The sequence below is a fragment of the Protopterus annectens genome, chromosome 5.part0, assembly GCF_019279795.1.
Source record: "Protopterus annectens isolate FY-2018-M chromosome 5.part0, PAN1.0, whole genome shotgun sequence".
Classification (NCBI taxonomy): Eukaryota; Metazoa; Chordata; order Ceratodontiformes; family Protopteridae; genus Protopterus; species Protopterus annectens.
In genome coordinates, this window is record NC_056735.1 from 236,221,656 (window position 1) to 236,249,376 (window position 27,721).

The following is a 27,721-nucleotide window of genomic DNA, read 5'->3' on the forward strand; positions in this document are numbered from 1 at the left end:
ATATATATATATATATATATATATATTTTTATTTTTATTCTTACAAATTTAATTATAACTAAAGTACGTACTTTAAACCAAAGTCTTAAGACAATTAGTGTGAGATATCTTAGGTTGTAAGTTTACTTTCACCAGCCAGGACAGCCGGCAGCCTTTACTATCTGCTCCCATACCTGTCACCCCTCCCCCCTTTTTAGACTACAAGTATTTTTACTGTTCTTCCTCTTCAATCCTCTATAGCATACTTACTGCCCTGCACTCTTTTCTCAGTATATATTGCCTCTGCTATACAGCTTTTGTCCACTAGAGGGCAATAGTTTCCTTTAGACCACCATTCTGACTCCAATTTTAAGTATCTTACAGGCTCTTGGATTCTAATATTCTGGAAGAGCTAATACTCCCACTCTATTCTTTCTTTCTTCTAATATTCTTCACTGCCAACCCTCTCTGCATATTCTATTATCAAGGCATTGTGTCACCTTACCCTCTGCTGCTTTACTTACCTTTGCTTACTGCTCCTCTAATTGTTTTCCTAGGGTGAACTCCTCTGTGGCTCATCCCGCTCTGTTCGCCCTGTGGGCTCACTCCACTCCCCTACCCTGCCCCCAAATTCCACCCGCCCCCAGTGGTCCTAAACTTATACTCTAACTGCCACACCCCTATGCATTAAGACCAACCTCTAACACCTCCCCTTAAAGTGCTATTACCTCTATTATATTCTCACTTTACCCCTATCTCCTCCCCCTTAAAGAACCATCACTCATTTACCTTTATCCATTACCATACCACTCTATCCACAAATATCCCTACATTTAACCACATTAACCTAAACAAATGGCTCAAGGATCCTGTAAACCCTTACCTTTATTCCTACTCCTAATTATACTTATCATTCCCTATCTACTTACTCTCTATGAACACCATAGATTCCTAGGACTGCATACCCACATCACACACACCTCTGTCCTTACCCCCAGCTCCACTCATAGTGTTAGCAACCTCCCCAGCTCAGCTAAGTACTCAGCAGCCATATTTCATAGACTCCATCACATCTCTCAATGTAACCCACTAGCTAAAAAAATAAGAACCTAATTTTTAAACTTCTACAACTCATCCTAAAAGTTCAGGTCCACTCCCTGTTAGATGGTGATATACATCCTAACCCAGGTCCTACCACTATCACAGCTACACAGCCTGATACACCAACAATTTCAATCCCACAGACACTTACCAAGCCCCCCAACTCTCTCTTGATAGCTCATCTAAATATTCGTAGCATCAATAACAAAATAGCTCACCTGCATGCCCTTATTGATGTTTATTCCTTTGACATCCTCTGTCTGTCTGAAACATGGCTTAATCCATCAATACAAGGCAGTGCAGTTCTACCCTCTGGCTATAATATCATAAGATGTGACCGTAACACTAAAAAAGGAGGAGGCGTAGCCATACTTTATAAGAATGGATTACAAGTTACCTTGTTAGACTCCAACCCTCCACTTTGCAACAATGCAGACATTCTTCTAACTAAGATTCAACTTAACAAAAGCAAAGCCATATACCTATCATGTGTCTATCTTCCCCCAGGCAATAACATCAACACATTAGAGGCTATACTCAGCTGGCTCTCAAGTAACTACCCCCAAGAAACCATTATACTTGGAGATTTTAGCATTAACTGGGACTCCTGTATATCTGAGCAGCCTTCTACTCATATCAACTTATATGGTTTTACCCAAACTATAACATCCCCAACCTGCACCAATAAAACTAACAACAAAACTAGTACCCTTGACTGGATACTTACTAATAGCCCCCAACTAAACTATAAAACAGGCACCCTCCCTGAGGACATAAGTGATCACTTGCTTACCTATTTAATCAGAACAAAAACTGTCATCCTAAACTCTACCATCTGTGGAACTATTCGCACTACCAAAAATTTTAACCGTGCTCACTTTCAAGTTGAACTAGTCACCTGTGACTGGTCACCCCTGAAATACCTCCCAATAGATAATGCCATGAAATACTTTAACTCTAAATTTCTAACCATTTTAGACAGCCATGCCCCATTACGCAAAGTTAGAATTAGAACCAAACTTGCACCATGGCTCACCAAAACGACCAAACAAAAAATCCTCCAAAGAAATAAACAATGGGCCAAATGGCACTCAACAAAAAGCTCCTCAGACCACCTGCAATTCAGACAGCTAAGAAATGAAACAAAAAAAGCCATATTAGCCGATAAACAAAACTACTACTACCAACTACAACAAACCAACCAAAATAATCCCCAAAAATGTTGGCGAGGTATCAATAACCTCCTACACCCTGGATGCTCAAGTACTCTCTCTCCCTCTGGCTCTGATCACAACAATCCCATCCAAATAGCTGACTCATTTAATACTTTTTTCACTGAAACCATACAATCCCTAGCCAACCAGCTATGCCCTAGCACCCCAGGCTCTGCCACAACCTTTACCAACAATTCTCATCAATTTAATTTTCAGCCAGTGCTCACTTCACTTAACTGTAACCTCATACAGAAACTTAAACCCACTACTCTCTCTGCTGATAAATTACCTGCAGAATATCTGCAAAAAGCTGCTAAAGTCATAGCCTACCCCATGTCCATCCTCATTAACAGAACTATTTCTGAAGGATCTATTCCTCTAATCTGGAAAGTCTCTCACATTATTCCCCTGCATAAGGGCGGTAACTCCAAAGAGTTGTCCAATTATAGGCCCATAGCTATTCTATCTCCTTTGGCAAAAATAATGGAGAAATGTATACACATACAACTGTTAACCTACCTACTTGATCACAATTTATTAGCACCCTGTCAACATGGCTTTAGACCATTTCATAGCACCACCTCTGCTTTCTTATCCTTCACTAACCATATTAACAGTAATCGTAATATTGATACTCTATCCTCAGCTGTTTTTATTGACCTGTCCAAAGCATTTGACATGGTGAATCACCACCTCCTTATAGACACACTCAAAAACCTGTCATTGGACAACCATACTATACAGTGGTTTCAAACATACCTACATAACAGGCAACAGGCTGTACTATGGAAAAATACTTTATCTTCCCACGTCCCAGTCACTCTAGGGGTCCCGCAAGGATCTATATTAGGCCCATTACTCTTCTCCATCTTTACAAATGACCTTCATTCTGTAATTCTTCAAGCTGACTGTATCCAATATGCTGACGACTCCACACTCACATGCACTCAATCAGAACTTCATTCACTAACCCAAATTACCTTTAGTACAGTTGAAAACTGGCTCCTACAAAGACATCTTATCCTTAACCCTAAAAAACAAAAATGCTACTATTTACCCCCACCCGCAGAACCTCCTTACTTAACTTTACTATTACATCAAATGATGGAACTATAATATCTCCTGAACCAACCACCAAACTGCTCGGGGTACTAATAGATAACAACTTGTCATTTGAACCTCACATTAATAACACCATAAAAATAGTAAACAAAAAACTAGGTTCCCTTTATAGAATAAAACCCTTTCTTACACCTCCAGCCAGGGTTACTATTGCTCATACCCACCTCATCTCTACCTTGCTCTATGTCTCCCCTATCTATACCAAAATATGTAGAAGTAATCTGAGTAAACTTACATCCTCCTACAACAATATTGCCAGATTTGCAGCTGGGTCCTGCTATAGAACTCATCACTGTATCAGTCTGAATCAGTTAGGATGGTTATAGCTGCCAAATTTAATACTTTTCAATCAATTAATAGTAGCCCATAAGATCCTGTATTTACCTCAAAATACACCCATACTTACATCCCTAGTCATCCCCTATAATAACCTCAAGACCTTATGCTCAGCTAATAACCTACTTGTACAAATATCAAAATCCAACAACTTAGCTGGTGACACCTTGTTCTCCAATACAGTAGGTAAAGCCTGGAACATCCTCCCAAGCCAGCTAACCTCAATATCCCCTGTCAGCTTATTTAAAAGCAAGCTTAAACCCTACCTCAAATCACACTGGCTATGCCCCTGTGTTAACCCAGACTAAGTACCTAACTATTAACTAGACTCCCACAATTCCTAGCCTCCCATGATCATGATCTTGTGTTGTCTCACTAATTTTTAGTGAGCTTAACCTTCCTTAGGATTTTTCTCATGTAAATAAGTATATACTGTGGAATGATCAAACACCTTCATATAGTATCACTACCTATGTGTTAAATAACACTAGAAATCCATCCTTGTTTGCTGATCTTCTATACTCTATCTATTGATCTCTAGTGTTTTTCTTTCTTAGGTTTTTGTGAGACCTTAGTATCTCTTATCATAAATTACTAGGTGTATCTAATTTTGTAATATGTTATAAAGATTTGTACTACACCATTTCTAATGCAAATGTATTAGTCTTATTCATCTATTCTTAGATAAATTTTTCCTTGTTCCTACTGAAATATAAAATATATAATATTAGGCTTGTACTATAATTGTTAAAACTTCTTATGTACCAAATTATACTGTTATTGTCTTTGTCTTGACCTTTTATGTTGCTGTAATTTGGAGCTTTTCTCCCCGGGCCTCCACTGAAAATGGACATATATCCAGCTGGACTAGCCCGGTCAACAAATGTAAAATAAATAAATAAATAAAATAAAATATATATGAATATATGTATATATGTATATATATATATATATATATATATATATATATATATATATATATATATATATATATATATATATATATATATATATATATATCTATATATATATATATGTGTGTGTGTGTGTGTATAATATATATATATATATATATATATATATATATATATATATATATATATATATATATATATATATATATATATATATATATATATATATATATATATATATATATATATATATATATATATATATAGAGAGAGAGAGAGAGAAGAGATAGATTTAGATGCATTTTGTTTAAAGTTCATTTTGTCAGCAAAATTAATTACAGTATCATGTTATCGACGGTTCATTTTCTTTCTTGGTGGTCTGTTTTGTTGACAGAGGTAAGTGGGGTGATATTAGAGGTGTGAATGTATGTCAGTGAGTTTTTGAAGGTTAGGGTAACAAAAAGGGTAAGATAAGGTAAGGCAATGGGTTTTAGGTTTGTTGTTTGTGCTAGTTCTTGTGGGCTAAGCTTATAGCAAGGTTTAAGTAATGGGACACATTTTAGGTAAGGTAGTACTAGTGCTTTTTGTTAAACCTTCCTGCCTACCTTACTACTATGTGCCAGCCCTAACCCTAACTATATACCTTATCGTAGAAAACCCTGTTTTCATAACACTACCACTATTTAGACAATTTACGGTATGTCTGATGGTATTACTAGGATTTTCTGGTTGGTTTGTCAGTTTTATTTTATATTTTTATTTTTAATGTATACTGATCACAAACCTAGACTGCTTGCATTTTTATTGTGATTAGTTTAAAGTCAGGTTGGGGTGCTTTTTATCAGTATTGTGCATTCAGGATTTAAATGTGTCAGCATTTTGTGCCATCACTTTGGTGCAGTGGTGGTGCTGCGGTAGCATTGTCGCTTCACAGTAAGACGTTGTCCTGTTCGATTCTCAGCTAGAGTGCCTTCTGTGTGGAGACATGCATGAATGGGCGTACCTTCGTTGAAGGTTGTGCGTCAGGGCTGGCAACTCGGCACGTAAAAATCTACTGCCAATCATTAGTGGACCGGAGTTCCACTGTGGCGACCCCTAACCGGGAAAAGCCGAAAGACCCAAACAAACTGTTGTGATTTTGGTATTTTGAGAATTAGTGTCATGTTACATCGGTATTCTTATACACACACACACACACACACACACACACACACACACACACACACACACACATGCACACCCACCCGTACACACACATACACATGCATACATGAATAAACAGTATAGAGACACCACATTAGGGTCACTGTAATTACTCTATTTAGTTTCTTTGCCAAACAATTTTTATTTGAATGTCAGAACAATAATGGACAGTACTGAGTAATAAAAGTCAGGTGCCTTTGAACCACATATACTTCTCAGGACTTCTTTTTTCCATGAGATGAGTCAATTTAAAATATTTAGCATCCTAGCAACTAAATAAACTACCAAGCCAGGCACATGGTTTCCTTCTAGCAAACGAATTAATACATAATTTCAAGAAAATACGATGAATTATTATGAACCACATTATACATTATATTTGGAACATTAAAACATCTTAATCTCATTCATGTCTCTTCTTAAAAAGCTGTACTCACTATAAATAGTTTTATTTAAAATATTTTGTCCTTTTGTCTTTATTCAAATCAGTAATATACTAGTACACATATTCCTCACAGAATGCATTATGTTCAGTATGCCAGATGCAAAAGTAAATTATATTTCTTTATTTCTAATCTAATTTATAGTAAAGAATGCGCCACAACTAATTTGTTTTATTGCTAGAAGCATAGAACACAGGGTCATAACTGACCAAAAATTTACAGTACAACTTTGACAGCTGTTGCTAATTCACAGATTGGCCTAAATTTCATGAAATTAATTAAAACACATTAATTGATATTAAAGTACTGTGAATAGATATGAATATAAATGTACGTATCAGGGTAGATCTGTTTAGGCACTTATTTTCCATTCTATTTGTTTCAGACTTTAGTTTTGCATGGAAGCATTACATTTTAAAGGGTGAGCATCACCAATGCTGTATACAAAATATATATTACAAAAATAAACTTTAAAGATTCTTTCCACCATTTATAAATATCACTTAGTTAAAATGCTCTTAGTTTAAAACCAAGTAAATGATTATTAATGGTATATCTTTTCACAGCATATTGTCACCAAACACGTAAAGCATGACAACATTAAGCATGAATAGACTAATATAAGTAACAAATACAATGGAAGGTATGATTCTTGTCAACTATCCTCAGCTAACTGCAAGGTGTAGAGTTGTCACTAATCATTTGTGTTCTGTAAGAAGCTAAGGGCTAATAGCAACCCACTCACCCTGGTATCTTAAACTTTTAGAACAAAATTGTAATCAAATAAATAAATAAATATATATATATATATATATATATATATATATATATATATATATATATATATATATACAGATATATAGATATATATAGGTTTACTATCAAAATGTCCTTCTATTCCAATTGCTGTATTTACTAGGGTTTACCCTTCTTCCTCTCCAGTTTGTCTGGCCAGGTTTCCAAAGATTTTCAGTCTCTCTTGGTGCATTGGACGTCTGATGTGGCTGCAGGAACATGGGGCATAAAAGTGATGTCTGCACGCACCAGCTCTCAGAACTTTTCAGCCTTCAGTTGTACACTGGCTGCTCCTGCTTCTCACGGACGTCAGATCGAAAAAAGCTTCAGTTAAGTACCCTGTTGGGGATTCTTTCAGTCCTACTCTGTTGTTAACTATAGTCTGTTAATGTCATCCAGTAAGGGCAAGTGCAAGTGCAGTTGGCAGATTTCCCACAAAGACATGCATGACCAGAGTCTCTTTTGTCTAGGCAGAGAACATGACTACAAGAATTGCACCATTTGCTGATCATTTGTTCCTAAGACCTTACACTGCCATTTTCAACCCTTACACTTGTATTTAGAGAATCAGCTCTTGAAACAAATAGCGTTGGGGATGGAGGTCACACCTGATGCCCCATCTGAACCTCCTTGGAAAAGGGCCAAGTCTTTGTGGCCTACTTCATCTGCTGTGCCTCTGTCTGCTGTAGCTCAGTCTGTAGCCAATGTCAGCTTGACTGAGGATACGGCATCTGCCAGTGTAGATAAAGCAGGTACCTCTGAGGAAGCTGCACAATTTCGAGTGGATGACACATCCACAGGGGATTTACCGGAACCTGCTTTATATGCCGTGGGGGAACCAGCATTCACTTGGGGCCCATCGGACACTGCCTCCACTATTCTGATGCCTGACCCTAGGCCTATTTCTAGCCAGTCTCTGGCAAGGCCTTTAAAGAAAAAACAAAAGACAAGACACCTCACTCCAACCTCTGAAAGCATGCAGGATTGGCAAGCCTTCAGTCAGAGTTTATTCAATGCCTTTATGGCCCTTAGGCCTTCTGCAAAACCCTCAGCCACTGCTCCTCCCCACCTTAGTCTCAGACCTTCAACCCAGGAAAGTAGAGTAGATCAGCCTGAAGAAGAGGAATTGTCTGATTCCTCTGAGGACTCTCTTTCTTACTTCTCCCAGATTTCATCCCCCCTGGGATATTGATCTACTGAGGAGTGCTCTGTTGAACCTGACTCCCCTGTAGAGCATCTTACCTTTGGGGAAACTATTAATAAAATGAGAGACCACTTTAAGTGGCAGTCCTCAGATATGTCTGATGTACAAAAAAGGTTTTATGACCTTATTCAAATGGGCTCTTCCAGTCTTTCTGCCATTCCACCTATTTAACCTGCATTCTTGGATGCCTTTGCCTCAGCCTCCGTTAACTTGGACTCCCAGCCTCCAGCCCCATGTACAGCAGACAGACTCTATAAACTCCCTGAGATAGAGAAATTTCTCTTTAAGTGCCCTCCTGCTGATCCTGCCAGTATATCCATCTCTACGGACAGAGCCTCCAAGCTCCTGCCTACCACTTCTTTCCTACCTGCTGACAAAGACAGCAAGACTATGGAGAGGTTGGGAATAAAAAATTATATTTCTGCTACCCTCTCATGTAGAGCCACCAACTACCAAACTCATATGTCCAAATACTCCTTAGCTCTGCTGGACAAAGCCACTAAAGATTTAAATGACATCCTTGACTGTGCAATCAAGGCCTCCTTGTCTTCACTAATAGCACTCATCTCTCAAGTGAACAGACACTCCTTGAGATGCAGTTATGATGCAGCCGAAGCCTCAGCCAGGTCAGCTGCATCAGCTTCAGTACTAAGGAGGTATTCATGGCTGCGACTACAGCCTCTCCTAGATGACTTCAGGTCCAAATTCCTTGATGCACCTCTGGATCACTCAGCCCTTTTTGGTGTAAAAGTGGCTGACCTTTTCAAATCATCACAACAGAAAGGAAAAGAATTACAGAACCTAAAACATATCCTGGTCTCGCCTATTCCCAAGTTCCAGAGGAACCACCTGGCAAAGATCCAGTTTATCAGGAAATTCTCCAGGCCTGCAGCTCCCTGGTCTAGAAGACCCCCCCCCCAGAAGACAGCCTCCTCAGGCTAGGCCTTCTCAGTCTTCCAGCCAATAGCCCACTTTTTATAATAGGGCAGGTAGTGTCTGAATGCCTGCCAAAATTTCAACTCCCAGCCCGCATCCATTCCCCTTTCTGCCCATCTCTCCTACTGTCTTCTTGCATGGTCACTCATTATCACAGACAAATGGGTTCTGTCCATCATACAGGATGGCTACTTCATGTCCTAGATCACCCCTCTATCAAGACTGGGCATACCACGGCTCCCTCCCAGTCAACTATCCCTCCATCAGGTTTTGCAAACCTTGCTACTACAGGGCACCATAGAACCAGTTGTTGCACAAGCAAAAAGAAAAGGTCTTTACTCCAGTATCTTTTTGGTACCCAGAAAAGAAGGGCCATGGAGGCTGATTCTAGACCTCTCATGCCACAACCCCTTCCTTAAAGTTCCTACCTTCAGGATGCTCACTTTACCTACTCTCTTTCCAAAAAAAACACTTCTGGACTCAAAAGAATCCAAATCGAAGTTCCAATATGAATAAAACACGAAAAGAAGCAGCCAAACTGGATTTTAAACTCTTCTTTACTGAAAATTCTGGTACCTCGGCCTTCGCCTTCACATGGAATATCATCCTTTAACTTCAACCAGTGTATATACACTTCTGCTTCTTCTGTGGAAGCTAATTCATCGAGTAGAAAGAGTGTTTCTTTTGAGGACTTGAATGCTGAAGGAACTTCTGGATCCAGTGGGATAGCAGACTCGAGTGCTTCCACGAATGAAGAATCAAATCAACGCAAAGGTCGCAACCGGCGTTTTCAGACCAGTGGGAGTAGAAAATAGACATGGACTGACCGTATTCAGGTCTGTTACAGAAAGACTTAATTCTCCTATTGTTATCAATGACTCCATTAATGTACATAATGTAGCTTGTGCTGATGGTAGTTTAAATATTATCAATTTGTCTGATTGTTTGATCACTGAAAACATGAAAAAGGTTTTATACAAGGGTACGAAGTTCATACCTACACACATTCCGTCTTTGGCGGAAGTTTTGTTAGAAGTTAAAAACTTCTGTAGAAAGTTATATTTAAAAGTTTTTTTTTCATAATAAAAGAAATGTCTCAGATACTTATACAAGTGATAACTCTATTTTAGAGAGTTCGTTAATGGACATTTCAATTTATGAAAATGAGTGTGTTGATATTTATGAAAAGGATGAAGAAGTCAGTGATGCGGGTTTTGAATTTAATACGGGTTATTGTAAATTCAACATTCCGAATGTTCCATATGTTAGTGAATTTACCCCCTTGAGAAACAATACTTGTATAAATTTTTTTGAGAAAGTGTTGAACAAGCCGATTACCAAATAATATTTTACATTTAAAAAACAAATGAGAAGTTACAATTTGTGCAAGGAAGAGTGGCAAGCCTTATGTGAGATGAGAAGGATGAGTGATGATTTCATTTTTTTGAAATCGGACAAGGGAGGTAATTGGGTTGTATTTAGTAAAGAAAAATACAACTCGATAGCTTCAAACATGTTATCAAATAGGAATGTATATGTTTCATTATCTACCAATCCCAAAACAGAATTTAATGATACTTTACATGACCTATTGGAAAGAGGTGAAAGGTTAGGATTTTTCTCCCCGGGTGATATTAGAAAGTTATTCATTAAGAATCCAAAGGACGCAAGGTTTTTTATTTTACCTAAAATACATAAGGACTTGATGAATCCCCCAGGGCATCCAATAGTATCAGGTAAGGGGGCGTTTTTACAAAATGTTGGCATCTTTTTGGATTCAGTGCTTAAACAATATTTAAAGAGAATTCCCTCACATGTTACAAATACTAAAGAAGTTTGTGACAATTTCAGGGGGATAACTTGGCAAGATAACAATTATTGGGCAAGCGTAGATGTAATTTCATTGTACACATCCATTTCCACACAGTGGGGCTTGGAGGCCATACATACCTTTCTAGGGGAAGGGCCTAGGACCTATTTTATAATTTCCCTTTTAGAGTTTTGCCTTACACATAATGTTTTTGAATTTGATAATAAATATTTTTTACAAAGAGAAGGAACAGCTATGGGTGCTAGTTTTGCACCATCCTATGCTATCATTTTCATGGGATATTTTGAAAATTTATTCGTATACACAAAAAAAATTTTTCAGAATAATGTATTAATTTACAAAAGATTTATTGACGATCTTTTATTTTTGTGTAGAGGAAATCCCCATGATTTTGATGAGTTTGTATTTAGTTTAAAATCAAATCCATGCGGTTTGGATTTTACTTATGTAGTTGATATTAATACCATCCAATTTTTGGATGTGCAATTTTATGTTGGTTTAGATGGTAAGGTCCAACACAAGCCTTTTCATAAAATTACAGCAGTAAATAATTTTTTGCATGCTACCAGCATGCATAGTGTTGATTTAATCAACTCTTTACCTTTGGGAGAATTTAAACGAATAGCTGGGAACACTTCTGAATTTATTAATATTCAAAGGGAATTTGATATTATTTGTCAGAAGTTAAATGACAGAGCATAGCCATGGGATAATATTCGATCACATAGAACTAGTGTGGAAAGAACATTAAATTTGAAGGGTCATGGATGTTGTGATAAGAATAAAAAGAAGAGAATGAATAAATTTTCACACAATAACAAGATTAATTTCATGGAGATGGATAAAATATTTTTTGTGAATAGATTTTCCTCTTTCTCTCCAATTTTGAAAAAAAATGTGATGAACATGTGGCCCATTATCACTAGTGATGACCTTTTGAAAAATATAATTCCAAATAATATCATTTTTTCTTACACCAGATGTAAAAATTTGAAGGAATTGGTTAGAAGCAAGGGTAAAAGAGAAAAAGAAAGTAATGGAGGTGCTTTTGCATGTGGAAAATGTAAGGTTTGTGATAAAATTATCAATCTTGATGGTCATAAAATTAATGGGGTTTTATATCAAGCATTGGATCATTTTGATTGCAATTCATTTGGGGTCATATACATTATAGGGTGTAATTGCGAGGAGAGAAAATGGTACATAGGACAGACCAAACGTAGGGCAAAACAAAGAATCATGGAGCATTTAGGAGATATTAGGAATGGCAGACTCGATAGTCCTGTTGCTAGCCATTTCCATCAATTTCATGGTGGGGAATGTACTGGTTTAAAATTCAGTATTTTGGCTAGACCATTTGGGGGAGGGGAAGCAAATATTAATTTTCAACATAAATTGTTAAGTATGGAATCTAAATTTATTATTAATTACAGGACTTTGTTTCCCAATGGAATGAATTTGGAAATTTAATTGTAATAAATAAAAAAATATATTTATGTATTGCATTTGATATTATTGTAAAAATATTGATATTATTGTAAAAATTGATACAACTGTATTTATTAGTATTTAATTGAAATAATAGCATATTTAGAAAATTGTTTCATTTATTATATTATTGATTAATTGTTTAATTAATGTGAATTAAATGGGTGTATATATACTGGTTGAAGTAAAAGGATGATATTCCATGTGAAGGCGAAGGCCGAGGTACCAGAATTTTCAGTAAAGAAGAGTTTAAAATCCAGTTTGGCTGCTTCTTTTTGTGTTTTATTCCTACTCTCTTTCCACTCATCTTTCCACAAAGTTTCATGGCAACCCTGGACATAAAGGATGCTTTCCTTCATATACATATAAAGCCTGCCTTCAGGAAATACCTGAGATTCCAGGCAGGGTCATCTCACTTTCAGTTCTTTGCCTTGCCTTTTGGGCTTTCTACTGCCTCCAGGATATTTACAAAATGCCTGGCTCTAGTCATCGCCTACTGCAGGGAAAAGGGAATTCAGCTATTCCCATGCCTAGATGACCTCCTAATCCAGGCAAAAGACAAGGGAACTCTTCTCTGCCACTTGCTTGTCCTTCTGGTAATCCTACAGTCTCTAGGGTTCATGACCAACTTCCCAAAATCCCACCTCAACCCCACACAGGTTATTGTCTTCCTGAGTTGCAGGATCAGGACAGACCTCATGAAGGCCTTTCTTCCAGAAGAAAAGGTGGTATCCCTCCAAAACCACCTCCTTACTGCTCTACAATCAACAGAACTGACTGCAATACAATTTCTGAGGCTTCTAGGTTACATGGCAGCTGCCATTCCCATGTTGCCGCTAGCAAGGATGCACATGATGAAACTTCAGTGGTACCTCCGGTCGGTGTGGACCGAACACTCCCACCCTCTAGAGTTCAGGATCCCACTGCTCCCCTGCTTGCATCGGGAACTGAGATGGTGGGAGGCACAGACAGCCCCAAACCCAGGACAGCCTCTGCAAACACCTTCTTCCTCCCAGACCATTTACACAGATGCCTCAGACCTTGGCTGGGAAATGACCCTGGGAAAAAGGAAAGTACAAGGTTTGTGGAAAACAGACACAAACAAGATCACATAAACATGAGAGAAATGACAGCCATCCTCCTTGCCCTACAGGCCTTCCAGCCATCTCTAGAGTGGGCCCGCTAAAGATATTCACAGACAACACCACAGTCCTGTGGTATCTCAACAAGCAGGGAGGGACCAAACCCTACCTTCTATTCAGACTAGCTCTGCAGGCATGGGAATTGGCTATCTCAAAGGGAATCACCATTTAGGCAGCCTACATCCCATCCCTGCACAACTCCCAGGCAGATTACCTAAGCAGAACCATTTCAAACAATCACAAATGGATGCTGCAAGGAGATGTTTTCTTGACTATGGTCCACAGGTGGGGTATTCCGCAAATAGACCTGCTCACCTCCCCCATAAACAGGCAGCTTCCTGGCAACTACACCAGGTCACCAGACCCCAAGGCATTAGCAACAAATGCCTTCTTGATAACCTGGAAGGGGAAATTCCTATATGCATTCCCGCCTTCCCATGGATTCAAAGGTTCCTGCTGAAAATTCAGCAGGACTCTTCCAAAATCTTGCTGGTGACTCCCTACTGGCCAAGACAGCACTGGTTCCCTCTTCTTCTTCACCTGTCCAAGGGCAATCACCACAAGTTACCCCTTTCAGTGGACCTGCTCACACAGAATAAGGGGACTCAGATACACCCACAGTGACAATCCATGCGCCTAACCCTGTGGCTGATAGGATTATGATCCCCTTCAGACACCTATATAACTCAACACAAGGAAATCCTATCTCTCTAAATGAAAAAGGCTTTCCATTTGGTGTCACAAAAGACAGTTGGACCCGCTGGAAAGTGATATGCCTCTTTTCCTGTCATACCTGTGTGAACTCATGCAGACAAGGTTGTCTTACTCATGTCTGAAGGCACACCTGTCAGCTATATCTGCCTGCCTCCCCCTGGATCCACCCCTGGCATCCCAGACTCCCTTCCAATATTTTCCTTAAAGGTGTATTACACTTAAGACCACCCAGGAAACTGTCTCTCCTTCCCTGGGACCTAAACTATGTTCTAGAAAAACTCACTCTAACCCCTTTTGAGCCAGCAGACAAGGCCACCTTACATTTTGCACATGGCAAATTGTATTGCTGGTAGCTCTGACTTCCACAAGAAGGGTTTCAGAATTGCAAGCACATATGGCTACACCTCCTTTCCTTATCTTCCACCTGGTCAGGGTGACCCTCAGGACAAACCAGTCATTCATTCCCAAAGTAGCGAATGACCTATCATTGAACCAGCCCATCCACCTGCCCACCTTCTTCCTTAACCCAAAGGGGGATAGTGAGAGAGTGCTACATTCCCTAGATGTCCACAGGAAACTTTTGTTTTATCTTCATAAAACCAAACCCCTCAGGAAATCAGACCAGCTGTTTGTCTCCTTCCACCCCAGGGCTGTGGGGAAAGCTGTCAGCAAACAGATCATTTGGCCTGGATCTCCCAGGCCATTTCCTTCTGCTACCTACACTATGGTAAGACCTTGCAGGGCAATGTCAAGGCCCACTCCACCAGAGCAATGGCCTCTTCTGAAGCTTTCTTTAAAGGGTTAGACACCAACTCCTTACTTGAAGCAGCCACTTAGTCCTCAGTTCACACCTTCACCAAACACTACAAACTGGACTATATCTCCAGAGCCAGGGCAGGGTTTGCTAGGGCTATCCTACATGGATTCCTGGAAACTTCATCTAGGCCACCTGCCAGTTCTAAGTGAGCTGTTGTACTCATCCACTAGTAGAATACTGCAATACTGGAATAGAAGGACATAGGAAAGTTGTGTAAAATCTTACCATAACCATAGATGCCCTTCTTTTCCATGTTGCAGTCTTCCTTCCAATCCGCCTTCCTCATTTGCATGACTGTACTTGCTCTCATTGTACTCGCTGTCCGGGATGACATTGGACAAGCTATGCCCTTACAGGACTGACTCTGACTGGGGCTTTTACTATGTTCTGAGGGCTGGTGCATGTAGACGTCACTTTTTATGGTCCATGTTCCTGCAGCCATGTCAGATGTCCGATGCACGAAGAGGGACTGGAAATCTTTGGAAACCTGGCTGGACAAACTGGAGAGGAAGAAGGGTAAACCCACTAGCAGGATACTGCAACATGGCAGAGAAGGACATCTATGGTTATGGTAAGACTTTACACAGCTTTCCTGTGTTGAAGTAACTTTCATGACTATGCACATCCCCAAACTGGAACAATGGAAAACCATCAAGCCAACTGCTCAGAATGTCGATCTTTTTGAAGGAAAGAATCGACATTAGACTGCTCACCATCCAGAAAATACAATGACTACTATGCAGACCCTCTGCACCCCCCACATCCCCTGCTACTTATATATTCTAAATGCAAGATCACACTACAGTGAGGAAAAGGGCAATTTTACTGATCCCCACTGTAGTGTGATCCCATTTAAAACACTGATCCTCAAAACTGTGAACAGAAGCTACATGTCGACTTTTCAAAGTCAACAGGAAGGTGTTCACAGTTTTGCCTCTCTGCACCTTCGTGGCCTGTGCCCCCCACACCCCCGCTGTTTAAATATACCAACTCCCAGATCGCACCACAGTGGAGGAAATGGCAAAGTCCCAAAAATGGCCCAGTGATTTTTTTTCCATGGGGAAAAAAAGTTGCTGTTCCGTGTCTTCGGGATTTTGCCATTTCGACATTTAGCTGTCAATTAAACAACATTCGCAATATTAAGTATTCATTTACTTAATAGGGAACCTATATATATATATATATATATATATATATATATATATATATATATATATATGGATCTACTTCATATGATTGAAAGTTTGTATGATCGACAAACTTTTGAGAGAGACCAAAACACCTAAAGCTCAAAACACAGAAAACTCATTTGGTCGAAACCCATAACATCGACACATGACATTTAAAGCATTATGCCCTTTCCCCACTGTAGCATAACCCTGGAGTTAGAATAAATAGATGGGGGGGTGTGGGGCACAGCCCCCCACAATGGGGGGTGTAGGGGGCATAGCCCCCCACATACATAGTAAATTTCACAGATATATGTGGATAGTTAAAACAAAGATGACATTATATATCTAAATAATGTGGGGGGCTATGCCCCCTATACCCCTCATTGTGGGGGGCTGTGCCCCACACACCCCTATCTATTTATTCTAACTCCAGGATCATGCTACAGTGGGGAAAGGGCATAATACTTTGAATGTCATTTGTCAATGTTATGAGTTTTGACCAAATGAGTTTTCTGTGTTTTGAGCTTTAGGTGTTTTGGTCTCTCTGAAAATTTTTTGGATCATATGAACTTTTGATCATATGAAGTAGACCCATATTTATATATATATATATATATATATATATATATATATATATATATCTATATATATCTATATAAAATGCTCTTATAGAGAGAACATATGTTTTGCGTCTCATTGAAGTGCACTGTAGATATCACAGGTACTGGTTAATATGGCTGGTTCACAGCTTATGTTTTTTTTTAGTTTGTTTCTTGGCTGCAATGCATTATTACCTTTATTCTTTTAAACAATCATAATTCTTATTGATTTTGATGAACTGGCACATCCTCCCTCTGTCCACATAAGTCTTTGCTAGCTGCATTGGTACTCCCCCAGCATCCCAGCTAGTAAGACTCCAAATTGCTCATAAGTTTAAGTGAAGTACATTTGCATCTTGCAATAGGCTGACATTCTATCTAAGATTACCTTTTTGCCTTGTTTTTGCTGAGTGCCAGGATAGATTCTATATCATCTATCACCTTGTACTGTTTTTAGCTTTTATTTAGAGAACGAATGAATGGATGCATGACTGAACTGCACTACATTCTAGGTAGAAGGTAAAATCAGTTATATATACAACCAACAAGTCTGGTAAGTAGAATGAGAACAGAAATCAGTATACTTATTAAACAGTCCTAAATAAACAACTGAGGATGTTAAAGATTATCTGGTTGCAGTGAGGGAAAGTCAGTCAAGAGATCAGTCTGCAACACTGATCTCATACTTTCTGAGTGGTAACTCCCAAAAGGCATTTTTATACTGATTATATGCAAGCCAGTTACTACCAAGATTTGAAGGCAAACATTTGAATTAAGTGTGTCTGTTACAATGTAGATCAGAAATTTAGTATCATGGATTATGTGCACATGACGGCCACCTGGTCATATACATTGGAACTAATTTACCTGTCACATAGGTGGTGAACGTCTTAGGAGAATTCAGATATCTATATGTAGAGACTATAGACATGAAAAGCTTACCCCTCTTCTTTCATCAATGGGAAGCCAGAGTAACCCTCAAACTACTAACCTGTTAGGAGACCTGGTGGAAAACCTACAGTGGAGTGGGCTACCAGTTATAATGTTTAGAAAACTACCATTGTCTGAGATTGTAGAATCTAGCTACACAAACTCATGGACAGTCATCAGCTCATAGCTGCCTAATCTGATTGATGGCTAATTGCCTCCATTTTGGCCAGTCACATGGGTCTTCTTTAAAATGATTGTGAGACCAAATTCTATACATGCATCTGCAAAGCGAGTCATGAGTGACTGAAGTTCCTGTTGAGGGTATGCAGCAATAACTGCAACATCAGCAAACAGAAACTCCCTTAGGTGCTTCCTAAGTACCCTGGTCTTTGATCTAAGCCTTGACAGTTTGAAGAGGTTGCCAGCCATTCTAGTTTGGAGAAAGATACCCTCTGTAGCAGTTCCAAAAGCAAATTTCAGTCGAACTGAAAAGAAGATTAAAAAACAATATTGGGGCCTGTACACATCCTTGCTTCACTCCACTGAGAATCTTGAAAAGTTTGGATTTGGATTAATTTTACATTATGGTCCCCTTCATGCCATTATGGAACCCCCTGATAATGCTAAGCAGTGTTGGAGGGCAGTCGATCTTCACCAGAATCGCAAACAAACCATTCCTATTGATGAAGTCAAGTGACTTGGTCAAATCAATGAAAGCAACATATGGAGGTCTGTTCTGCACTCTGCACTTTTCTTGTAGTTGCCAAACAATGAAAACCATGTCTGTAGTAGATCATTCACCTCTGAACCCACATTGACACTCAGGGTAAAGACTCTCTGCAAGAAAGTGGAGCCTCTTCAGGACAGCACATGCAAACAGGTTCCTCATGATACTGAGAATGGAGATGATGTGCTAGTTGTTACAGTCACTTTTGTCACCCTTATTGTTACAGATAGTAACTATGTTTGCATCCGCTCACATCTTGCAATACACTACTTTCTCTCCAGCATATGAATATTGGCAAACAGTGCGGAATATTGTAATTAACAGTGATTAAGTGTAAGGACTGTAAATACACAAATAGCTAGAGGAGAAGTACATTTATTTTGAATTGTAATGCACCTTGCTGTTGCTAAGACATGAATATGGTTCTCCCTTGAAGGATCCTGTATGATGCAAGGTTACATTTTATTTAAGGAATCTATAAGTTGGCCTTATTATTTAGGATTGTGTTAGGAAAGAATACCATATTTTATTGCAACAAATGGGCAGCTTTACTAAAAGTATACTGAACTTTTCTGGTAAGGGTTTTTTAACTCATCTCCAGCCTTTGCTTTGAACAGCACTGATATAATAGTAAAAAGACAGGGACATGTCCAGAAGAGTACCTATATACCTAAAAGTTTATGTATTCTCCAGCATCACCAGAGCAGGACAACATGTGTCAGTTAGTTACATCCAGGGAGGTACCGGTTCAGGTACCGATAACATTGGTTTGTTTTTTGGCTATGTACATTGTATGCTGCATAGATTCTAGCCAGATTAATAATGTAGAAAGAGCCTTCCTAGAGTTTAAATTTAATAATCTCAGTGGAAGGATAAGACTGGTGTTGAGCATGTAATCTACATAGCAAATGTGAATTTTCCAGTTGTTAGGAAAATCCTTGTTCACAAGCATGGTGTACAAAAAATTTTAAGAATAGACCCTGGTGGGGTCCTTCAGTGCAAATTAAAAGAGGTGGATAGAGTTGTTTCTGGTAAAGGTGGCAGACTAGTTGCAAGGACAGATAGAGAACAATTTTATGTAGTGCCTATTACATGATCCTTAAGTTCTTTTAGTGAAAGGGTATAAGATACCAAGTCAGTTGCTGAGGTCAACAAATATTGCTTTCTTGAGTGATCCTTTGTCCAAACTGTAAATTGAAATGAGGATACTGTCAAATGCGATAATCATTTTTAAGGAGATAAAATTCTTTAGTGACTTATCTAGATAGATTAGTAATGGGACAAAGAATGAAAATGACACTGCCAGGGAAAGATTTTTGGGATGTGGTTATAATTACAGTCTTCCAAAAGTCTGGCAATGCAACAGTAGACAAAGGATTTTAATATACATTTAGGGTAACAGCGATAAATGTGTTTTTTTTCAATAATTATGTTAATAGTTGATCAATGCCTGAGTGGGCATGAGAAAGACTTCACCAAAGCAATTTATTCCATCCATCCGTCCATCTGTCTGTCCATCCATCCATCCATCCATCCATCCATCCATCCATCCATCCATCCATCCATCCATCCATCTATCCATCCATCCATCCATCTATCCATCCACATCTTTTTCCCATTTTTATCCATGGGTCGGGGTGTCACTTCAGCAATGACAATCATCTAGAGTCAGGGTTTATACCACCGGGTGGCTAGCCTGTCACAATTTATTTGTTGCCTGCAAAGTAATGGGGAGAAGAAAACCAGAGAGAGATGGTTACATCTGAATGGTTGAATGACAGCATACTTATGGCAGTTCATGAATCTGATAGAAGCCATCAAGCAATTTTGCATAGTTATTGAAAATAAAGAGTGCATTTGACATTACATTATTGTCTTTCAAAATTGTTATGCCTCCTAGAAGGTCATCTCTACTAGTCACCCAATCTGATCTTTTCCAACAATTTTTTAGGGTTCTTAAAGTAATAGAGATGTTTTTCTTTCTAATATACGACCTTAGCTGAGATAAATGAATGTTTACATTTGCTTCAGAGAGCTGAGTACATCTTGTAATCCCATCTATTTTCTGATTGCTTAAACTAAAACTAAGCATAACTGGAAATTTGTACAACTACTTTTAGACTCTAGGAACAAGACACAAGTAAATAAATCTATAGTGCCTTGTAGAAAGCTGGACTATGACTGAAAAAATGGCATTAATTTTGTTCATGGTGGCACTGGGTTTTCCTAGGTATTATACGGTTTTAGTACATCTCACCATATCATAAATCATTGGGTGGATGTAGTACTCCAACTGGTACTTTCTTCCTAGTTTCTAGGTGTCCATTAATGAAAAAAAAAATTAGTAAAAAGTGAAGATGGGCATGAACTAGAACCGGAGTAATGCCCAAATTGACAATGAGACAGGGCACCTGGTATGGTACCACCAGAGAGTAATGTAAGCCTTTAGCACATACGATTAAGGTTCTGAACTGCTAATGAATTTCAACCTCTAATCATGCATTTCACTCCTTCAGACTCCATTTGTATGATGTATGACTACGTAGGTCACAGCTAGACAATGCACTGAGGCACGTGCAAGGTGAGAAATTTGTAGCAAGTGGGATTGTCCATTTCTCAGATTAATAATAATAAAATAATATTAACTGAACCTGAGACTAGCTCTAAAACTGACCGTGACATGCCGGGTTTGAATGCTAGCCTAGCAGTCTTAAAAAGGGAAGGGACTGAGTGTTCCACTTTAAGCAACAAGTGAAATAAGGTACTGTTTACAGACAGTATCGCTGCTTTTCCAGACAGACCAGTCACTTTACCCATTTTTAAGCACAGACAAGGATGGCCAAAGAGATGACAATGATTATCAGTCCCCAGGCCTGTGGGAACACACTGCTAAACATGACATATAGTCTTAATCTGCAAGATTATCTAGCAATCTAGCAAAAAACAAAACAGATTAAAGAAATACTGCAGACAAGATCGAACTGTTTATAGTGTTTTTCTTCCATAAAGCAACATTGTGTCTGCTGTTAAGAATGTCAAGGGACTACTTCATACAACATGTTCCAGTGTCAAATAGTGCCACTGATATTAATAATAGCTGTGCCCATCACGAGACTATTCCTAGCTCTGGAAGTCTGGTAAGGTATCAGTAATTCCTAGAGTGTTAAATTATACCACACCTTAATTAAAAGTTCACTTAGGGAAAAAAGATTGCTCCTTTAAGCAGCACAGTACCGTGTGACAAGATGCAGAACCTGATAACTATTGGTGCCAGTGTACTCCACCCACAGTGCAGACCATTCATTTAGATATGGTTCATATGAGTTTTTTTATACTGACTCCTAATCCTACCCCAACATATCGAATGCATAATTGTCACTTTTTTATGTATTGATTTTTATTTATTTATTTATTGCCATTGGATTACTGGGAAAGGCCGACTGGGTAGGAACCCATTTTTAGCACAGGCCAGGGGAGAAAAGTTCCAAGGCATTGTAAAACATTTTAAGAACAATAATTTTGCAGTCTTCAAAAATAATACAAAAAAGTATCTGCAGTTTAAATAAGTATACCAAATTAGACATAATATGAACACCTTGGTTAAGAATAGTTACAAGTTATATGACAATGATCTAATAGTTAGAGAAATTTTAGCTATTTTATAGATAAATGAAAGGTAAGTTAGTATAATGCAAACAGTAATTGCAATACAAGGTGAGAAAAAAACAGGCTTATGATATATTTAGAGAGAAAGCCAGGGGAGAGAAATTGATAGAAGTGAGGAAGTAAGTGAAGAAGGGTGAATAAGGAGAGGTAAGATATGAACAGGTATTCGTTCACATTTAGGGATATTGTTTATTCTAGTTTTGAGCTGGTTTTGAGCAAGAACAGAACCAGCTTTTGTCTAGGAAGTCTTCTAGAATGGCTTTGAAAGATGGGAGTGAGAGGGCAGTGACCTGATGGATACAGATACGGAGTTCAGGTCTTAGCAATGTGGTATGAGTATAGACAATGCCCAGCAGATTTGATACATTTGTGGACAGACACGAGTTTTAAGTTATTGGATCATAATGATCGACTAGGAACATAGTCATGTACAATGATATTTAGTGTTGGACAAGCAGATGGGTACTGGATAATTTTATAGGTGGTAAGAAGCCATGTATGTTAGTTGATGAGGAAGTTCTAACCAATTTAGGGGTTTTAGTGCTATACAGTGGTGGGTGCTGAAAATGATATTTGCTGCAAATTTAATAATTCTGTTATTGTGTTGTTCAAGTTTAGATTTTTGTAATGCATGAAGGTTAGTAAGGATGGGAGCACCATAAGGAAGTCAGTGGAGGAGGTAAGTAGTGGCAGGTGTAGTTTTAAATGTGCTGATGAGAATGTTTTTGGCTCTGTAAAGCAGCCCTATCTTTTGATTAGTTTTTCTTGTGAATTTTTGTATATGCAGGTCAAATTTAATATTATTATCTACTATCAGCTATGTGAAGTGACTTTAATGGTTGTATTATCAAGAGAGAGGACTTTACATTTTTTTTTCATGAGAAAGGGATTGGAGAAAAAAAGTAGTAGGCTTTTTTCTTTTTGGTTAAGCATGAGTTGTTAGTTACAAAGCCATTTTTCTGTGCTGTTAAAGCTTCCTGAGTATTTTTTTAGAGGTGTGTCATGTTGTCAGATGTGCAAATGAGTGTGAAGTCATCTGTGCACTGTATAAGGGAGGCCTATTGTGTGGGTTTGTGAATGGTGTTGGTGACGTTGTTAAAGATTATAGGACCAAGGATAGAGTCTTGTGATACACTGGTGGTGAATGGGAGGTATGGAGAAAGGGTGGAGAGCCATTTTACTGACTTCTACCTACTAGATACATAGCTTTTTAACCATGAATAGTTGGATTGAGACAGACCTAATGAGGACATTTCAAGTAGAGGTTTGCTATGACAAACTGTGTCAAAGGCCTTAGACAAGTCCAGAAATAATGATGAGACTAGTTTGCTGTTACCTCTAACTTTATTGACAGTATCTATGTAGGTTACAAGTGCAGTGCTAGTACTATGGGAAGGATGGAAGCCATGTTGTGTGGGGGATTCTTCCTGCAGCTGGTAGTTTAGCAATTGTTTTTGAATATTTTTCATGTATTTTGGACAGGGGGGATAAGATTGCTGTAGGTCTAAAGTTAGTAATGTGTGTTGAATTTCTGCATTTGTGCAAACAGATGATGTGCCACTTTTTTCAGAGAGAGGTACAAAGCATCCCTTATCACCAGCACAAAGGCTTTACCCCTTGTAGCCCCTAAAATTATGAGTTTTTTAAACTGTGTGAAAAGTTACAAAATATGGTAATGACTTCCCAGTTGACTAACTGAACCTGTTATAACATGAAAAGTCACAAGATCAGACAAATGAATGGCATTATTTCTTATTTCTAAAAGGCGGATGCTATCAGTTTTAACTCCCACACCACATCCTTTAATATATGAATGTGCAAGGGTACCAACAGTATTGGATGTGATACCAGCCTCTGATATCCAGTAAAATATAAGCAGCAATTGCCCTTAAAGCTGTATGGTGAATGTGCAAGGATGCTTCGAGCAATAGCAAATACTTGCAATACCAAGTTAAGTGATATACTGCCCCACAAGAGATTAGAGTTATAATCATTAGATAACCAGGATTTTAACCTCCACAGATTAATTCAAGTGATTTTAATAAAATCTCAGCAGAATTTAAAACTTGGCCAGAATTATTGCATTATTTTATAAGACATACACACACACAATATTTTCACAATATTTTCACAATGGCAGATGGTGACTCTACAGCACCAGCTCCCCTCTTATTAAAATTTAAGGTACGCTACTAAAAGTTAAGCAAAAACTGACAAGGCAAGAACCACACCTTCCTATTTACTGCTAAAGGAATCCAGCCTTCAGGTGTTAAATGCTGGCAATTAGCTCAGGGGAGTCACCATTCCAAGAATGAATGGCATACAATTTGACATACAGGTAAAATGTATAATCTCTTATCAATCAGTAAACCATTAGCCTCAACCAATAAAAGTTAAATTGCTATTTATATAGCATACATTACTTAAAAGAGTTGTTGATATGCAAACAGTGAAATGATTGCATCTGGAAATACAAACAAAAATAAATAATTCACACAGAAAGCTAGTAATCAGGAAAATCCATTTAGTATTTAAAATAAAATCTGATTACTTAAGGCTATAGGTGCAGTGTACTCTCTCTGTCTCTGACTTTTAAGTCTGAATTAAAAGTATTCAGTCCTTATACCCATCAGATCCTTTTCCCAGGGATATTCCTCCGCAGTAGCTACTAACCCATTAATGTTTGCAGTGCTGATTGAGGTATCAGTCATGCCTGCATTGCTAGCTGTATGGGCTGCCTTGCCCTATCCATGGTGAAAGTGCTTGGAATAGACCTAAAAAGTGCTTTTTTCTCACTGCAACTTTAGCACCGTACTGAATTTTTAATACTCAGTGCAGTGGTTGATAATCACTTCAACTGAACAAGAAGTTCAAAAACGTTCTCTTTCTTGCTCCGCTTAAAAGATTTTCTCACATTTCTTGCTTCTTCTCACTTATAGTTTCAGACAATTGTGATCCAGTCTGCTGACACACAAGAATGTAATATTTAATTATTTGTTTGCTGCTATGTATTAGTAAGTTAAATCAATATGATTAACAGATAGACTATCTATTTATAAACATCTCAAAGAGGATTTTTATGTTTTTGTTTAAATTTAGAAGTTGGCGTTTCTGTTTTCACAGTTCCATGTCCAGTAGGGGAAGTATATGATTCAGCAAGCCAGGGTCCAGATAAAGAAAGAAATCATCATGAGATCTGGTGAAGTAACCTGCAAATAGAGGATTTTGAAATACTGCATGCATTTTTCATAGTCTAGGAAGAAGTAAAATTTAAACTGCAATACATTTCCACAACAGCAAATGTATTTATTTATTTATTTTATATTTGTTTACCAGGAGTGTCCGACTGGGCTGATAGCCCATTTTCAGTGGAGACCTGGGGAGTAAATCATTAAAAGAATAATATAATCTAATAGAAATTAAAAAAAATGACACAAATAATATCAAAAGAGATATGTAGAACTGTAGGCTAATAAAACAACATGATTTAGCTGCAGCATAGTATTGTGAATACATAGTTGAAGGTAGATACTATTGTTGTACGTAAAGATATTCAGCATGCAGTTTTCATATTACTTTACAAGATATACTCAGTGAAAAAGACAAGTATAATACAAGTTTTTGTTTTATTTTTTCATCTTAAATAGTACTTGTGCACATTTTAATATAATTAAGCTCTAATACCTTTAATTTCTATTAGTGCACTTCCTGTTGAAACTCAGATAACTTTCTTAGGTGACTTATGTCATAGAATGTAGCAGCTTACTATTGAAACAGACAATATCAACATTTTATTGTAAGTACTGCATGAGATTTTTCTTTTTTAGGGGTTATCCTAAATGTACTGTTCAGATTTTTACTAAAAACAGAGATAAAGAAAAATCGATTAGACAGAATTTTCAGAGACAGAACATCAACTGGGCAGTCTATTTACTTCTTGCTTTTTCAATTAACTTTTGGGTCATTAAGAATATAATAAACAAAAACTGGCATATATTGGCAGTAAGTACTGAAGTTTTCAAACTATTAGTGGATAAACCCACATTTGCCTCACAGCAAGAGGTTCTCTTGTTCGATTCTCCACTGGGGTGCCTTCTGTGTGGAGTCTGCATGTCCTCCCTGTAGTTACCTGGATTTCCTCCTGGTGCTCTGGTTTCCTCCCACATTCTGAAGAGATGCTGTAGGTGGACTGGACACTCTAAATTGGCCCTAGCTGTGAGTGTGTGTGCCTTCTGTGGAAGGCTGGGCTCGGGGCTGGCAACACAACACCATAAAAACTCCACTGCCAATCATTGTGCAGACCGTTGTTCTGTTGTGGTGACCCCTGACCAGGAAAAGCCAAAAGAAGAAGAAGAAAAATAAGTGGATAAACCCTCATTCAACAACAAAAATGGGGGAAAACATTGAATAGTTTGTTAAAAAGTAACAAAAGAGAAACTCTAGGAGATAAGAAAAGATGTATGTATGAATATTTTGGATGTTCATTATGTAGATATATAGCAGAAGGCCTCAGTGTTTATTGTTCTTCCACTAAAAGGACCTATGCAGTACCATTTTTCACATGCGGTTCATCGTATGTTGTTTATTATGCTCAGTGTACCACCTGTTATTCACATTCTGTAGGAAAGAAAATGCATTTATGAACATCATAATTCTGTTTAAAAATAAGAATCAATGCCCTATTTAAACATTGTACTACTGTTTTTTTTAAAAAGTTCACTTATTATTTATTTTTCTGCACAAGAATGTTTTCTTTTTAGTTTGACAAAGATTTATACACTTTAGGAAGTCCTATAGAATTGTCAGTTGTTTTCCAGTTTCTTACTGTCTGTGCCACATCTCCCTTCTTTCAAAATCAACTGTGTTTTGTTATCAAATAGTGAAGAAATGAAACTTGAGGTAAATGACATATTTTATGGCATGTTAACTTGTTTTGTTTGTTAATAGCCTCTGAATTAGGGTAGAATTCTTGCCAGTTTCCTTGGCATCTCTTTACCCTTTTGACTGTATATTGAGACCCTTTGTATCCATAGTGCTTTCAGTTGGGTGCATCATGGTTTTGTCTCCTGTCTTGTGAGACTGCTCACCTTTGCAGTATCTTTTGATGTCTTTTGTAATGTCTGACCGGTAGATGTTTTGCATAACCCTCATTTTTATATACTTTATATTAATATGATCTGAAAAAGGAATATTATGGGCTATGGCTATAAATCCCTGATAATGGGCCTTTGGGGCTACCAACTGCTGCATCATGTCTCCCTCTAGCTTCATTTTAGGAATCCATTTTCTTTACAATAACCTATTTTTCCAGAGTAAATGGTTCTTATGGATTAGAGGCCCCTTTGGCTATCTTCTTCAAGTTTTGTAAACTTGGGTCCAAGAGTTGTG